The 16077-nt window shown below is 51.7% G+C and overlaps 1 protein-coding gene across 1 annotated transcript in view; it reads left to right on the top strand.

Moving 5' to 3' along the window:
• The window catches only part of LOC138998469 (zinc finger protein 211-like), a 232099-nt gene that overhangs the window by 209341 nt on the left and 6681 nt on the right, over window positions 1–16077 (top strand). Inside the window, exon 2 of the mRNA XM_070400587.1 lies at window positions 15148–15328. The gene's annotated coding sequence lies outside the window, so the exon portion shown is untranslated. The remainder of the gene's footprint in view (window positions 1–15147; window positions 15329–16077) is intronic.

Raw genomic sequence — 16077 nt, 5'->3', positions numbered from 1 at the left:
CTGCATCCCTGTACCCCCACAGGCAGTGATGGGCCAAGAGCAGGGCATTTGCAGACCCCAAAAGAGCAGAGACCCTCAGGGCAGGCAACACCCAGCCATTGCTGAGTGTGGTTGTTCCAGGAATTAAGGAACTGCGCTGGGCCAGGCCCACGGCAAGAATGGACCTTCACATGGTGCTACATTGCGTCCTGTGCCCTCTCCACACACGGGACATTTAGGGGCAAATGATGCCCGTTCTCTGGATCACTTGGTTACACTCTCTGACTACTTTTAAAAGTCTGTTGAAAAGAAAAAGGTAAAGTAGCCCTAACTGGTTTGGCTCACTGGATAGAGCATTAGCCTGTGGACTGAAGGATCCCAGGTTCGATTCCAGACAAGGGCACATGCCCAGGTTGCCTGCTCAGTCCCCAGTGTGGTGAATGCAGGACGCAGCCAATCAATGACTCTCATTGCCATTTCTATTTCTCTCTTCCCTCTACCTCTCTGAAATCAATAAAAATATATTTGAAAAAAAATTTTAAAAATAATAAAAGCTGTTAAAAAGAAAGTACATAGGAAATCAATAAGGATACAGAATCCTGAACAACACTACCAACCACTTTAATCTGATATTTATGGAACAAGCATCCACTCAGCACAGCCTGTAGTACCTCCCTTCTCCTCCCCCCAGTCCTGTCAATCAACAAGAAGGCCAGTGTCCCTGGGAGGCAATACCTGTCCCCTAGGCTCTGCAGTGGCTGAGAACTGCTGGTCTGAGCCGAAGCTGAGTGAGGGAACTGGTCACCCAGGAATCACTGATCAATGACCAGGACACTGCTCTGACCCTGGACACGCCCTCTGGCAGGCAGGGTGCCAGGGGGGCATGCGCTCTGGAAGGCCTACCTGTGTGGCCCTGTAAGCCCTGAGGGCGTGTACGATATTGAGCAGCTGCTGGAGGTCTCCCTCCAGCTCTTCATTGAGGGTCTCCCAGTGCTGGCTGCAGGCCTTTTCCTGCTGCAGTCAGATCGCCAACTCTTCTGCCTGCAGAGCCAACGACTTAGCCCACACAGCCAAGTCCCAAAGTGATCTTGGCTTTAAAGCAAACCCCACACCTGTCACTCCACAGGCCACTTGGCCACCGGCTTCCCAGTGTATTCTGAACACCACCCATCATTACCTGCTTCTGGAACTGCTGGTTCTCCACCCGCAGCTCCATGTATTTGACGCTGCTCTCCTGCAGGGCCAGGGAGGCGCCCCGCACCTCCTGGACTGTTCCCTGGAGGGTCTGGTTTTCTTCCTCCAACGTCAGGATCCAGCTGGGGGCTGAAGAGCAAAGGAGTCAGAGCCCAGATTCCAGGGCCTCTGCTTCCCCTCTTTGTAGATCTGAAGTGCCAGGATGGGCAGCTGGGTGCCCTCCCTTTTTCCCAGGGTGCTGTTGCTGTCAGCACCTGAGGGTTCCTCAGGCTTTTGTGGCCCCTCTGCTGGCCCAGCTGGATCTGTTAGGGGAACCACCCAGAGCTTAAGAAGAAAGCAGGTTTCTGTGGAGATGCCAATGCAAAATTTTAAGATGGTGGAACCACTTTTAAGTAATTCTAACCTGACTGTCTATTCAAGGATTTCACTGACTCACAGAGAGCAAAGTGATGGCGTGGTCTGTGCCAACCCTCAGAGTGGGGGGTTCAGCCTGGGGTGTGCTGGCACGATCATTGACCAGTATGTCTGCGGGTGGAGAGGCTCTGGGGGCGTGTGCCCAGTACTGCCATCCCCAGGCAAGGTCCTTCGGGTGGAGATTTCATTTTGCAATTTCATGATTGCATTGAAGAAAGAATGAGACAGGAGATCTAAATTGCTTGGAAAAGTCTAAACGAGATAAAAACATAAGGTAAAGGCAGATTTCCTCCCTTGGTTTTAAGCAGCTTGAATGCAGAACAGAAAGGGGAGCACAGACCCCAGAAGAATGGGAGTTCCCTTCCTCTTCCTGCCACCAGCAGGTAAAGGAATGTGTGAGGGATCAGGGTGCTCCCTCACCTGTCCCTCCAGGGCCACATCCTCAACCTTGGGAGCCCCCTCACACTGCACTGCTCCTAGGGCTGAACCCCACCTGCTTCCTCTTTACCCCCCCACCCCCTGGGCTGGAAGGACCTGGAGGAGTTGCAGGCTTTCACTGCGGCACGTGAAGCTGGACCTTCTCATCACCCACCAAGGACAGTGGCACAGACCCAGAAGCCAGAACAGACTGAAGACCCCAAGCAACAGGGAGCTCAGCAGGGGAGCAAGTGAACCATCATGGCCCCAATGCCAGCTCAGTACTCATCACACACAAACACGCATGCTCTCAACACATGGAAGCACGTCAAAGGCTTCATTCTGACAAGGCTACAAAGGACACTGCCAAAACCACTAAGTCACAACCTGTGCTCATTCAAAGGATACCTTTGCAGCCTTCGCTTTAAAAATAACTCCTTTAAAAATTGGGGTGACCCTGATCAGCGAGGCTCAGTGGTTTCATGTTGACCTATGAATCAGGAGGTCACAGTGCAATTCAAGGTCAGGGCACATGCCCGGGTGGCAGGCTTCATCCATAGTAGGGGGTGTGCAGGAGGCAGCCGATCAATGATTCTCATCACTGATGCTTCTCTCTCTGTCCCTCTTCCTCTCTGAAATCAATAAAAATACATATTTGGAGAAAATTGTGGTGAAATACACTGACTGGCCAGATTATTATGAGCACCCCATCAGTACAATGAAGTGAATTAGTTATACAAATCCTATGTAATAAAAGACAAAAAGGGTAATTAACTGTACCTCCGCTACGCTTCCCATTGGCTAATCAGGGCAATATGCAAATTAACTGCCAACAAAGATGGCGGTTAATTTACATACATAGGCACAATGATGGGAGGCGAAAGGGGAAGGATGGAAGAAGCCGCCTGCCGCTGACGATGATCGGAAACCCAGGTGGCAGGCAAGAGCCGGGTGGCAGGGCAAAGGCGGAGAACCTGGGCTGCCTTTGCCCTGCACAAACTATGCAGCTGGGAGAGGGGCACGGGGCCACTGGGAGCAGGGCAGGAACTTCCCCGGGTTTGCATCAGGCAGCTGGGAGCAGGGTGCAAACTATGCAACCAGGAGAGGGGCACCAGGCCGCTGGGAACAGGGTGGGAACTTCCCGGGGTGGGCGTCAAGCAGCCGGGAGTAGGGCCAGAACTGCCCCGTAGCTGCTTGCTCATTCACTTACTCATTATTCACTCACTCACTCAGCAAACTCTCTCAGGTCCCTGGCACCAGGCCAGGCACTGAAGTTGAAACAGGATAAGACAGAGCTATGTCCTCAAGATGTTAGTAATTCAGTAGGGCAAAGCAGACACACGAAGGAGGCAGTTGTACTCACAGATGCACTGTACTGGGTTCGGTGAGGGCTGTAACTAACGCTGACTTTGTTCTCTTGATAAAATGGGGCCTCGGGAGCCAGGCCACCCCAAGCCTGTAGGCCTGTGCCTAGGCCAGGAGTGGCCGGGGTCCTGGAACATGACAGAGGGTGCAGGTCAGACTGAGGGGTCTGGCCCCACCCCTAACTCCCCACCCCCGAGTGCACAAATTTTTGTGCACCGGGATACTAGTAATAATAATAAAACCTTAAGAGTATTTGCTTAGGAAGTTTTCAATACTCAGTATTTTTGGAAGTGTCAATGAAGTACTGATGAGGTGGTCATAATAATCTGGCCACTCAGTGTATATACAACACAGAGTTCACCATTTTAACCATTTTCCAGCGTACATTTCTGTGGCATTTGATACATTCCCACTGACCTGCACTCACCACTGCCCACCACCTGACTCAATACCTTACGCCAAGGCGCTGCACTCCTGGGAAGTAAGGGTGAGGGACCTCCAAGGGCAGCAGCGGGGCTGGTGACAAGTCTCTTTGCCCTAAAGGCCTGTACCCCAGAGGCTCTCGTGATGACACAACCGTTTATGGGAAAACAACAATGGTTCTCTCCTGGGTGCTACACTCATGAGCACCCCCAGAGCCAGAGGAATGAGTGTCTTTAATAGACCAGGGCGGGAGGACAGCCATCCTATGCTGGCGCCCTGAGGGCCAGGCCAGCGTAGAGCTTCATTGTCTCCTCTCCTGAGACACGCACATCAATCCTGTGAGGGAGCTTCATTGCCCCCATTTTGCAGATAAGAAAACAGTTTTAAAAGAGGCCGCCTGGACAGCAGGTGGAGGAATGAGGACTCAAAGCCGAGTCTAACTCAAGAGTCCACCACACCATCCACGCAAAAGTTCCTCCACACTTTGTTCCTGAGCTGCCAGCTAAGCACTAGGCGTGGGAACACCAAGATGTCCCGGGCACTGGCCTACAAGGGCTCACAAACTACATGGAGTGTCCACATCAGGGGGCCTTTCCAACCCCACCAGCCACCCTGGTCTATGACAAACATTTGGTCTGAGAGGGTCCCTGCCACGGAAACCACTCATGTACTCCACCAAGGGGCAGTGTCCTGCCCATGACCCTGAACTCCCAGAGCAGGGATTCCCGTTTTGCCCATCCCTGGAGAGCCAGGACACCCAACCACAGAAAGAACTAACTTCTCACCCAGATTCACAGTTCAATGAACTGACTAGGTTTGAAGCTGATGGGATCCCTTGAAGAGAAGAAATATTCAGCTGCTTTCAGCAGCCTCTCCATGATGCTTAGGAATGTTGATCAGAATTGGAAACGAAGCCCCTCCTCAAACCAGCTCAAGGCCCTCCTGTGCTCTGCAGAGCTCTAAGAACACCTTCCCTGCACTCTCAGGTGCACGTGTGCTGGTGTTGAGCACAGGACCTGGCTTCCTGTAGGCTGGGCGCCCAGGCTCCCTGTTGCACCACCTGCCACTCCACCCACCTTCCGCTGGCCAACTGCACACCTTGTCTGGGTGCTAGGAGGGTCCCAAACATGAGAGGGAGATGCCCGAGAAGCAGACAGTTAGCAACCCCTGCCCAGGGAGACAGAGCGGACTCCACCCATCTGCCCAATTATGACATGAACAGAGGAAATCATGCCCAGGCTACTGTTGTAATGGAGGTCAGTGACCACTGGGGAAGGCTCCTGCCATGCAGAGCTTTCAATCCCCCACGAACGGATCTAAGACATACTCTGGGGGTCAGCGTGCTGTCATCTCGCAGCTCCTGGGACTGTCCACATGGGAGCTGAGAAAACTGGCAACACTAACTTTGTAGTTCATGTCTTGACTTCAAGGCTGCCAGATCATGTTCTCCTTGGGGAGAATGGCAATGGAACAGTTCCAAATGGCCCTTGAATAAAACCCTATTGACTTGGGTGAGGATGGGCTGACCCAGGAGATTCAGAGCCAAGGGCTCAGCTCCCTGGATGAGGGAGAAGCTGCAGCCAGGCTGGCTCCCAGGCACCAGGGGCTACTGCCTACCTTCTCACAGCTGCTCCACCTCCCAGCTCAGGTTTTGGGTTGGTTCATCCTCTGGACCTGTGAAACCTCAAGGGCCATGTTCTCCCCCAGCAGCTCCTCTAGGTACTTCTGGGAGGTGTCCATGGTCCTAGTTCAGGAAGAGGGGAAGGGTGAGGATGTGCCTCGGGGCACCCTCTGGGCAGGCCCCATCCTCATACATTTACCTTTATTCCTCCAGGATGAAGACCCCCCATGCACTGCTCACTTCCAAAAACATAGCTGCACAGAAGAGACTCCAACACAGGGCCCAGCTGGGAGACCTACAGCCAGTAAAGGACATGCTGACCCACTGACCTAGGACGTGATGAGGACTCTGATTGGTGTGTCAGCAAAGTGACCCACAGCACAGGGCTGTAAACCAAGTGATATCATGCCAGACAGCTCTCTGGCCCCTCAGCAGGTTTAACTGTCTCAGAAAGCCCGTGTGGACTCCCAAATCTCAGCTCAACTCACACCATAAACACCTGCAGAGACACTTTTTTCAACAGACATCCATCTACATTCCACCTCAGAGAAAAGCAACACAGCAGTCAGGCCTATCTATTTTTCCAATATATATATATATATATATATATATATATATATATATATATATATATATACTAGTAGCCCGGTGCACGAAATTCATGCACTGGGGTGGGGGAGGAGAAGGGGACCCCTCAGTCTGGCCTTTACCCTCTCCAATCTGAGACCCCTCAGGGAATGTCCAACTGCCTGTTTGTGCCCACACTTTTAACAGATAACAGCTCCATTGTTGTTTGTTTCTTATGCTTAAAACCATTGGACGTAGTAGGTATTCCAAGTGTGTATACATTTTGGGGGGACACCCTGTATATCTCTAGTCAGCGGTGAAAGAAACCAACAGCAGATTTGGAACCCCCAGACAAGGAACCTCCCTCACTCTCCACATGTCTCCCCACTTCACTTTCCACCTTCGTGGGCAGCAGGAGAATTGTTTTCTCTCATTAATTCGGAAAAGCACGTCCTGTCACCTGCTGCCCGGCAGGAGTGCGCTAGGCCCCAGGCAAGCGAGGCTCAGTCAGGGCAGCCTTCGCTCATGGGTGCTGGCACCCAAAGTGCACATTCCTCCTCTACAGTCGCCCCGACTATTCCACTGTTTCACTGAGAGGACGGAATTCCTCTCCGCCTCTGGGTTCTTGATCTTGAACGCTGACCAAAGGCACCTCAGCGAGGGCCGCCTGCGCCCAGCAGGTGTGTCTCTGTACCTGCTCCTGCCTCAGCACCTGCATTAACCCCCCAGAGGTGATCTCGTAGCTGCACTGGCCTCCGTGGGAACAGGGCATCACCACTCCGCCCTCTCAATGTCATCTCACAGGTGCCCACCCTCAGCACCCAGAACACCCAGACACTCCCCAAAGGACGTGAGCACATCAGAGGGGATGTGTGCACATCCTGTGGGGGTGTTAGGCATGCTGGGTTGATGGAAGTGTGGTGGAGAGGCGGGGGGAACTTGTGCACGCCTTGGTTTGCAACTGTTGCAGGCATGTGAGGTGAGGATGACAGTGTGTTGGGGGATGTTCACACGCCAGCGGGGGATGTGCACACTGGAGGCCTCTGGCTTTGCAGATCCGCAAACACCCATGGTGCGGCCAGGAGGACGTCAGTCTGGCCCGCCACGGTGGCTGTCCCTGTGATCCTGCACCTCTGGGCCAGGAGGCGGATCTTGCGCAGCCACTGCTGGGTGCTGATGGCCTGCAGGCGCGACTTCAGCTCAGCCTGCAGGTTCCGCTTGGTGCGCTCACAGCTGTCACCACCGCCATGTGGGGAGAACAGGTCGCCCTCTGCCGGCCTGCCTCCCCTGTCCAGAGGCTCTCTGCGCTGCTCACCTGCCCAGAGTTACTGGGGCTGGGCAGAAGCCAGGCGTCCTGCCCTGCCCAACCCCGCCGATCTGCCTCTGTGCGAGCTGCTGCCCCACTGGGAAGGGTCACGGATCTGGGTCCCCGGACCGAGGACAGCCTCATGCGCTGGCCCCGGCCCGGCAGTGTCACAGATTCGGGTCCCAGGACCGTGCACAGACTCAAGCGCTGCCCCCCCCCACCCTGCAGGGTCATAGATCCGGGTCCCAGACTGCCTACAGCCTCAAGCGCTGCCCCTCCCCCCCCCCCCGCCCCCCGCCCACCAGGTCATGAATCCGGGTCCCAGACTGCCGACAGCCTCAAGCACTGCCCTCCACCTGGCAGGGTCACAAATCCAATCCCAGACCACGGACAGCCTCAAGGACAGGCCCCCCCCCCCCCCCCCCCCCCCCCCCCCCGTCTGGCAGGGTCACAGATCTGGGTCCTGGACCGCAGATAGCCTTGCCCACTGCCTCCCACTGTCAGTATGCAAATTAGCCGCCATCTTGTTGCTTCATGGTGGGGGTCCCCAATGGGGTGCCTGGCCAGCCTGGATGAGGGGATGATGGCTGTTTGCAGCTGGTCTCAACCCCTTCAGGGTGGGGGTTCCCACTGGGGTACCTGGCCAGCCTGGATGAGGGGCAGAGGGCCGTTTTCAGGCTGGTGGGTGACTGAAGCTCCCAACCTCTCCTTTTTTTCTTTTCTTTCTTTTTTTTTTTAATTCTGGGATTTATTTATCTTCTATGGCTGTCACTGGAGCTGAGAGCCGGCTTTAGCTCTGAGGCTCAGCTCCAGCTCTGAAACCTGGGCTGCTGAAAGCAGGGATCTGGGCATGTTTGGGTTCTATAATTGTAACATTGCTGCGATCCTGCTGGCTGAAAGCAGCTTCTATATTTGCAACATAGTTGCTTAGAGTGCAAGCTCAGAGGCCAGCAGCGGCAGGCGGGGAACCTTGGCTTCCTCCATCACTGGAGCAAGCAAGCCTCCTGTTCGCTTCAGCTGCCTGGCTGCCGGCCGCCATCTTGGTTGGCAGTTAATTTGCATATCTCCCTGATTAGCCCATGGGAAGTGTGTTGGAGGTATGGTTAATTACCATGCTTGTCTATTATTAGATAGGATATCAGAGTTGAAGGGAGAGGGAGAGATAGAAACATCAATGAGAAAGAATCATGAATTCACTGCCTCCCACAGGCCACCGCTGGGGATGGAGCCCACAACCTAGGCATCAGCACTGGCTGGGCAGGCCCTGTCTGTTTTGAGGGCTTTAAGTGGTGCCCACTCAAGCCGCTGAGCTAAGCAAGTGACTCTTTGTCATCAGCAGGTCACTGTGTTGGCAGAAGCACCAACCCAGGAGCAGAAAATTAGAGAAGAACACAACATAAACCAAAAACTTCCCCAATCTTGTACACGTGGTGTGACAGTGTCTGATAATATAGTCTCACCTGGTGGGAGGAGTGCACCTTCTGACAGGTATGGGACTTGGATGGAAGGGGTGTGGCTAAGAGTCTGTACTGGGTTTGAGAGCTGAGTCTAGGCCTCTCAGTTCCACAGTCGCTCCATTGATATGGGTCCTGGAAATAAATGGCTATTTGGATGAGCTTTTGTTCAACACACAGTTCTTATATGATTATAAATGAAAATTAACCACTTAGCCCTGGCCAGTTTTGCTCAGTGGATAGAGCATTGGCCTGCAGACTCAATGGTCCCAGGTTCGATTCCTCTCAAGGGCATGTTCCTTGGTTGCGGGCACATCCCCAGTAGGGGATGTGCAGGAGGCAGCTGATTGATGTTTCTGGCTCTGTATCCCTCTTCCTTCCTCTCTGTAAAAAAAAACAATAAAATATTTTTTTTAAAAAATTAACCACTTAATTCTACTATTGTCTATCCACATTTCTAATTTTTTTCCCTATCAGCCTAATTACAGAAATTTGATTTATTCCTTCTAGGTAACAACACATTCATTTTATTTAGTGAAGACTCACCTAGAGAGCTCATGTCAGGAATTCTTCTCCCCATCGACTGTGAATAGTTCATACATTAGAACACCTGAACTCCACCAGTCAACTGCCTAAAAAAAACGAAAAAATTTGATAGAACATTAACTAGTGTGCAATCTATAAGAAAATTAACAAAGTAAACCTGTATATTTGGAAAATACTTTATTTTATTTTTAAAACATATATTTTTATTGACTTCAGAGGGGAAAGGAGAGGAAGAGATAGAAACATTGATGATGAGAGAGAATCACAGATTAACTGCATCTTCCATGTCCCCCTACCCCACTGGGAATTGAATGTGCAAACTAGGCATGTGCCCTGAAAGGGAATTGAACCATGACCTCCTGGTTCATAGGTCAGTGCTCAACCACTGAGCCACGCCAGTTGGGTCACCAAAACTTTTAAGGCTCCCCACCTGACCTGCAACCAGAGCAGCAATGAGCAGCAGCAGCTCATCCCAGGCTGAGCCCATGAACCTGCACTCAAGGCCACCTTTTCTCTGATTGTCCAGTGAGCTAACCGCAGCCCCACTTTGGCTCCCTTATTTCCCACAATGTTCCTAGAGCCATAGGAGCCGTGCTCTGCTGTTGCTTGTTCTATCCTGATGCCTACCTGTTTTCACTATCCCCAGCTTCAATAAACGTATTGTATTCTCAAAATCTTCTGAACTCATGCTGTGAAATCTTTTCTGCATGAAGTAAAAAATCAAACACTACAGGGCAACCTGAGGCCTACCGCCTCCAGGTTGTTTCCTGTTCTCACGGTTATGCCTGGGACACCCTCTATAGAGACAGACCAAGGCATGGTTTTGCTTACATGGTTTGGGAGAAAACGTGATGGCCCACACTCACTTTGGTGTTGTTGAGTCAATTCAATCTTGTTTTTCTTTTTCTTTTTTAAAACATCCATGAGCCTTAACTGGGTTGGCTCAGAGGATAGAGCATTGGCCTGCAGACTGAAGGGTCCCGGGTTCAATTCCTGTGGAGGGTACATGCCCTGGTTGTGGGCTCTATTCCCAGTAGGGGGTGTGAGGGAGGGATCCGATTTAATGATTTTCTCTCATCAAGGATGTTTCTATCTCCCTCACCCTTCCTCTCTGAAATCAATAAAAAATATACTTAAAAAAATCCATGTGAGAGAGACACATTAACTGATTGACTCCCACAGTCACGCTAACCAGGGCCTGGGATCTAGCCTGCAACACACATATGTGCCCTTGACCAGAATCAAACTCAGGACCCTTCGGTCCACAGGCTGGTGCTCTATCCACTGAGCCAAACTAGCTAGGGTGAGTCAATTCAATCTTAACACTATTCCTTTTAAAATGAAATGTTTTTAATGGTTTCTTAGAGAGGGAGAGGGAGAAACATCAAAGATGGGAATCATTGATCAGCTGCCTCCTACATGCCCCCCTACTGGGATCAAGCCCCCAAACTGGGCATGTGCCCTATAAGGAATGGAACCAGTGATCTCTTGCTTCATGGGTCCAAACCCATTCATTGAGCCACACCTGCCGGGTGCACTATTGTTTTTAATTTTGGAATCAATTACAGATGTCCCCCATGTTCCCTCTGCCCATTCCCCCTTTGCCTTCCTCTATCCTGCCCCCATTGCTTGTAGGACCTCACCACATTATTGTCTGTGTCCATGGGCTATGCATATATGTATATACCTTTTTAAAAATATATTTTTATTGATTTCAGAGAGTAAGGAAGAGGGAGATAGATAGAAACATCAGTGATGACAGAGAATCACGGATTGGCTCCCCCTGCATGCCTCCTACTGGGTATCAAGCCTGCAATCCAGGCATGTGCCCCCAGCCAGAATTGAAAGCAGGACCCTTCAGTACACAGGCTGATGCTCTATCCACTGATCCAAACCAGCCAGGACTTAAATGTGTGTGTGTGTGTGTGTATATACATATATATATATATACATATATATAGATTTTAGACAGAAGAATTAAAAGAGAGATAGAAACATTAATAATGAGAGAGAATCACTGATTAGCTGCCTCCTGCAAGTCCCCACCCACACTGGGAATTAAACCACAACGCAGGTATGTGCCATGACCAGAAATACAACTGTGACCTGCTCGTACATAAGTTGATGCTCAACCACTCAGCCCCACCATCTGGGCTATCTTCTTTTGAAATATTTTTCAAATATGTATTTTTTATTGTTGATGGTATTACAGATGTCTCCCATTTCCCCTGTGTATATGTTTTTGGGGGGATCTTTTCCAGTTCTCCCCACCCCTCCTCTAGGAGAGCTGTCAGTCTTTCCCAGTTAACCAGGCCTCTCGTCCCATCTTCTCCTTCCCCAGAGCCACTGGCAGGACTACAACACCTTGTTGCTCATGTTCCCAGGCTGGAAAGCTAGCCCTCTCCTGAGCGGTTTAGAAAACTACACTACCCAGAAAGCAATGCGTCCACGCAGGGCATCCGGTTGGGGCGGGACTTCCGGAGTCCTCTTCCTGGCTGACATTTTGACTTCTTCATGCTGTCCAGTGGCTCAAGGGCTTCTGCGCGCCTATCGCGGGAAGGAGGAGACGTGGGAGGCCCCATCCGGCCGTGCAGGGTGTGTCTGAGCCTGTTGAGCCGCAGCCGGCGGGATTGGGGCGTCCGGGCCTCCCGACTCCTCTCCGCTGACAGAGTTCACTCTGCGTCACCCCATTGGACCCTCCAGCCTCTGTTCCCGCTGCCGCTCGGGTCCCGCAGCCCAGGTCGCAGCGTCCAGCACAGTGAGTCCTCGTGGGGGACCCGGGGTGAGAGGGGGAGGAGGGCGACGGGCTGCGGGGCCGCCGGGTGAGGCCGTGGGGGGACTGAGCCGGGAGGTGGGGACACCCAGGCCTGGTTTGTGTCTAAAGGCGACAGAGAGGACGAGAGGCGGGTCCCGGGAGGAGTTTTACTTTCATGCTCAGGGCGACGGGGCTGCGGGTGGTTGTGAACAGCAGAGGATGAGGCTGAGATGCGGGTCTAAACGTTCCCCAAACGCCCAGAGGAGGAGCCGCCTCCAGGAGAGAGGGCGGCAGTGAGGGCGGGAGGAGGGGCTGTGAACACAGCGACCCGGCAGGAGGCGCCCTGAGGACCAGCCCTGAGGGAGGCGGCATCTCCGCGGCGCTGGACCTCGGTCCCGAGCCCCTGGGTCCTGGGATGGGTACCAGGCCCGCAGCAGCCCTTTAGTTCCCACAGATTCCTGCAGGTGCCGAGCCGCTGAGTGGGCTGGGCTGTGGGGGTGTCAGGGCCTCACACTATCGTGGCCTCTGAGACAGTGGGGTCCTGGGACTGTCCAGCCCCTCTCCTCGGGGGACCTTGGACCTGGGGACCTTGAAGGGACACCAAACCCAGAACCCTAAGTCAAGGGTCAGATGAGTGGCACCTGATTTTGGCAGCCAGTGGAATTGTGTGTGACAGGTGTTTCCATGCATGGGCTCCAGAATGTGCAAAGGCTTGGAGTGAAGCCTCAGCTGATTCAGGGCGGAGCAGGGGTACATTTTTAAAAATAGGAACTGGAAACAGGGACAGGAATCAAGTGCAGAGGAGCTTTGTGACCACTTGGGTTTCTGTTCTGCTGGTGATGGGGTCATTGGGGTAATTGGTCAGTAGAGCAGGTGACCTGTCCCAGGTCTCATTAGACTGCCTGTGGCTGCAGCATGATGCACAGTATGGGTGTGAGGACGGTGGTAGAAAGCCGAGGACGGAAGCTGCTGTGATAGTGTTGGTGAGTGTGATGGTAACTGGAGCACAGTGGTGGTTGTGGATGTGGAAGAAGCGGTTGCATTATGGATCAGTGATTTTAGTGTAGCCACCTGGATTTTCTAATTTTGAGAATTGGAGAGAGGGGTAAGAATCACAGACGATGTAAAGATTTGATTTTAGCACCTGATGGTAAGAAAGCACCATCAACTGACAGAGTTCCATAGGGGGAAAAGTAGTGCCATGAGGAATATAAAATCTTTCATGAGGAATATAAAATCTTTTATTTTTTCCTATTAGGGTATGAAATATTTCAGAGATCAGTTCATGATCATCTGGAACTCTGAGGAGTAGTTCAAGATGACTGACGACTACTTTAAAAAATAGTAAAGCCTATGGAGCAGGGAGGAGTTGTAGATCACCTTTTCTTTTATTAATTGGAGGTAGAAGAGTAATTCAAAAAAGGTGAGACTGTGGCTGGTGCATATTTCTTTCTTTCTTTTTTTTTTAAACTGGTAATTATTTTTTTAATATAGTGTATTGATTTTTTACAGAGAGGAAGGGAGAGGGATAGAGAGTTAGAAACATCGATGAGAAACATTAATCAGCTGCCTCCTGCACACCCCCTACTGGGGATATGCCCGCAACCAATGTACATGCCCTTGACCAGAATCGAACCTGGGACCCTTCAGTCCATAGGCTGATGCCCGATCCACTGAGCCAAACCGGTTAGGGCCATATTTCTTTCTTTTCTTTTCTTTTTTTTTTTTTTTTTTTTTTTTTTTGAGCAACAGAGAAATTACAGTGAGGAACTGGGCCAAGTGGGATTTGGGCACCGGACTATACAATGCACTCATTGATCCACAATAAAAACCATAACCAGGTGGGTGCTCCGCAAACCAGTTGACTTGACGCGGTGGGGGCAGCCGCTTTCACAGGCATTCATGCAACCACTAACCATAGGTGACGACCCTGCTACCCCTGGAAATGCTTCCCCACCCTTGAAACGGTAAAGGTATGCAGGGAGGCCTACTTGCTACTTCTGTGGAATCAGGGGCAGGGAGAACACTCTATGGACCAAACTAGGTGTGGGAGGGGGGCACCTAGTGGGACAGGAGGCTGTGCCATATGTGTCCACGGCTTCCAACAAAGCATGCCGCCACCTTGACATCATCCATGGGTGACTCCACATAGGCTTCCCCTCCCCTCGGTTCTTCACTTCCAAAAAACATGCGAGGGGTGCGACACAACAAACCAACAATTGAAAGGATGTGGCCCACCCTCACACAGGGTTACGGGTATATGCTTCGGAAATCAAACGCACATTCGACCTAATGCAGCTGAGGCACAGCTTCAATGAGGTGCATGAAGTAGGACTGAAAACTGGCTGATGGTGACACAACATGGAGTAGCTCAGGGGAGATGGGGTGCACGAGGAAGTGCGCTGTTTACTATTCAAGTGCTCACAAACAGCAACACACAATAGGATCCAACCAGCCCAACCCCTCCATTTGGACTCAGGACCCACACTTCGAAAGAAATGCTATCAGCACAAAAATCCATGGGCCCCAAACAATACTCTCCCGGTCTGTGTCTTCTATGTCTCTTCTATTCTTGAAACAAAACAATGATATTGAGAGCGCACCCAACCAATACGGTGCGTGTCTGTGTGTGTGTGTCTGCATGTGTGTGTACATGTGTGTGTATGCTCATAGGCACACTAACATGGGAAAGGACACTATTCACTCACAAACAACACTGTGCTCACAGCTCCTATAGGAAACATGTCAGCTCCCCACAAGCACACACTACACAGATACATAGGGGTGAGCACGCATATTCACAGCTTCCCTTCTCTAGAAAGCTGCACCATGAGGCAACCCTGGGGCATGACAAGCACAAGACATGTAATTCCATGCTAGCCAGGTGACTGCAGGAGCACAGGCCCCTCCAAAATAATGCACAGGTCCCTCCATCACAACAGCAACCTCGGTCGTCCGGACATGGCCACCAGGAAAGGCACACAGACCTTTCACTCTTTCAGATGCTCACTTGGTAAAATCCTGCCCCACATACTGTGCTGGGTGGGCTGCATATCTGGCGCTTCGGCCAGACGGGTCATGCTGTGCTGGATGTTCCTCTTCACAGCACAAACACATCCGCCCAAGGACGCGCTGGGGCACCGCACAGGGAACCTCCAAACAACAACGACCTCCCATGGATAGACAAACGGGAACTTCCACCTTCCATCCATGACTTGCCTACCACTTCCACTGGTCTGCCACAGCCCCTCCAAGAGCTGCCCACACGAGTCCTCAGTGGACAGCGGGTGGGTAGCTTCCCCACGAAGAACGCACCACGACACACTGCTCAGGCATTAAACATTGATCCCATCAGCTGCACAACCGGTGGCTCAGCCGGAATACCTACCCATATTTATTTCTTAAACACTCACCAGGATTTCTTGTGACCCTTTGTGTGGTGTGGTGTGTTGCAACCAGTTTGGTTGATTTGCTTATGGGCATGAGTTGGCATCTGTGGGCATGGGGTAGAGGACCATAGGCAGTGGTACTTGAGTACTGAAGGGTGTGAGTGGAGAAGAGACGTCAATGCAGCAGCAGTAGTGGTAGGCTCTGGATAACTGAGGTCTGATGTAGTTTTCAATTGGCGAGGTTGAAGGAAAAAACAAGTTGGGAGGGAGGCCTTCATAGCAGAACTGAAGGCTGTGTTTGGACAATCAGAGTCCGGTTAGTACGTGATACTGTTTGAACTTGGTGTGCATTCTCTGGAAAACACACGCTGAGTAATGACTAAGACCAAGGACATGTCTATGGGAGCTGGGGCTATGGGAGTGCAGGTGTGAGAGGTGTGGGAGTAGGAGTGATATGGTCTTGGAGAGGGAGTGTGAATTCATGGCCACAGATCCATGGAATGAAGATTGAGTCCATTTCTGGTGATAACTGGATGATACAACATGGGGAATTGTAGGGTAATTCCTGAAAAGACGGGTGTTGTGGCGCTAGATGCCAGTTCCAGCATTGAGGTGTCATATAGGTGCACACCTGCCTGTTGTTGTTG

Source organism: Myotis yumanensis, unplaced genomic scaffold (assembly GCF_028538775.1).
Source record: "Myotis yumanensis isolate MYYU_CA2020_CCGP unplaced genomic scaffold, mMyoYum1.0.hap1 SCAF_20, whole genome shotgun sequence".
NCBI classification, from domain to species: domain Eukaryota; kingdom Metazoa; phylum Chordata; class Mammalia; order Chiroptera; family Vespertilionidae; genus Myotis; species Myotis yumanensis.
This window is presented reverse-complemented; position numbering and strand designations above follow the sequence as displayed.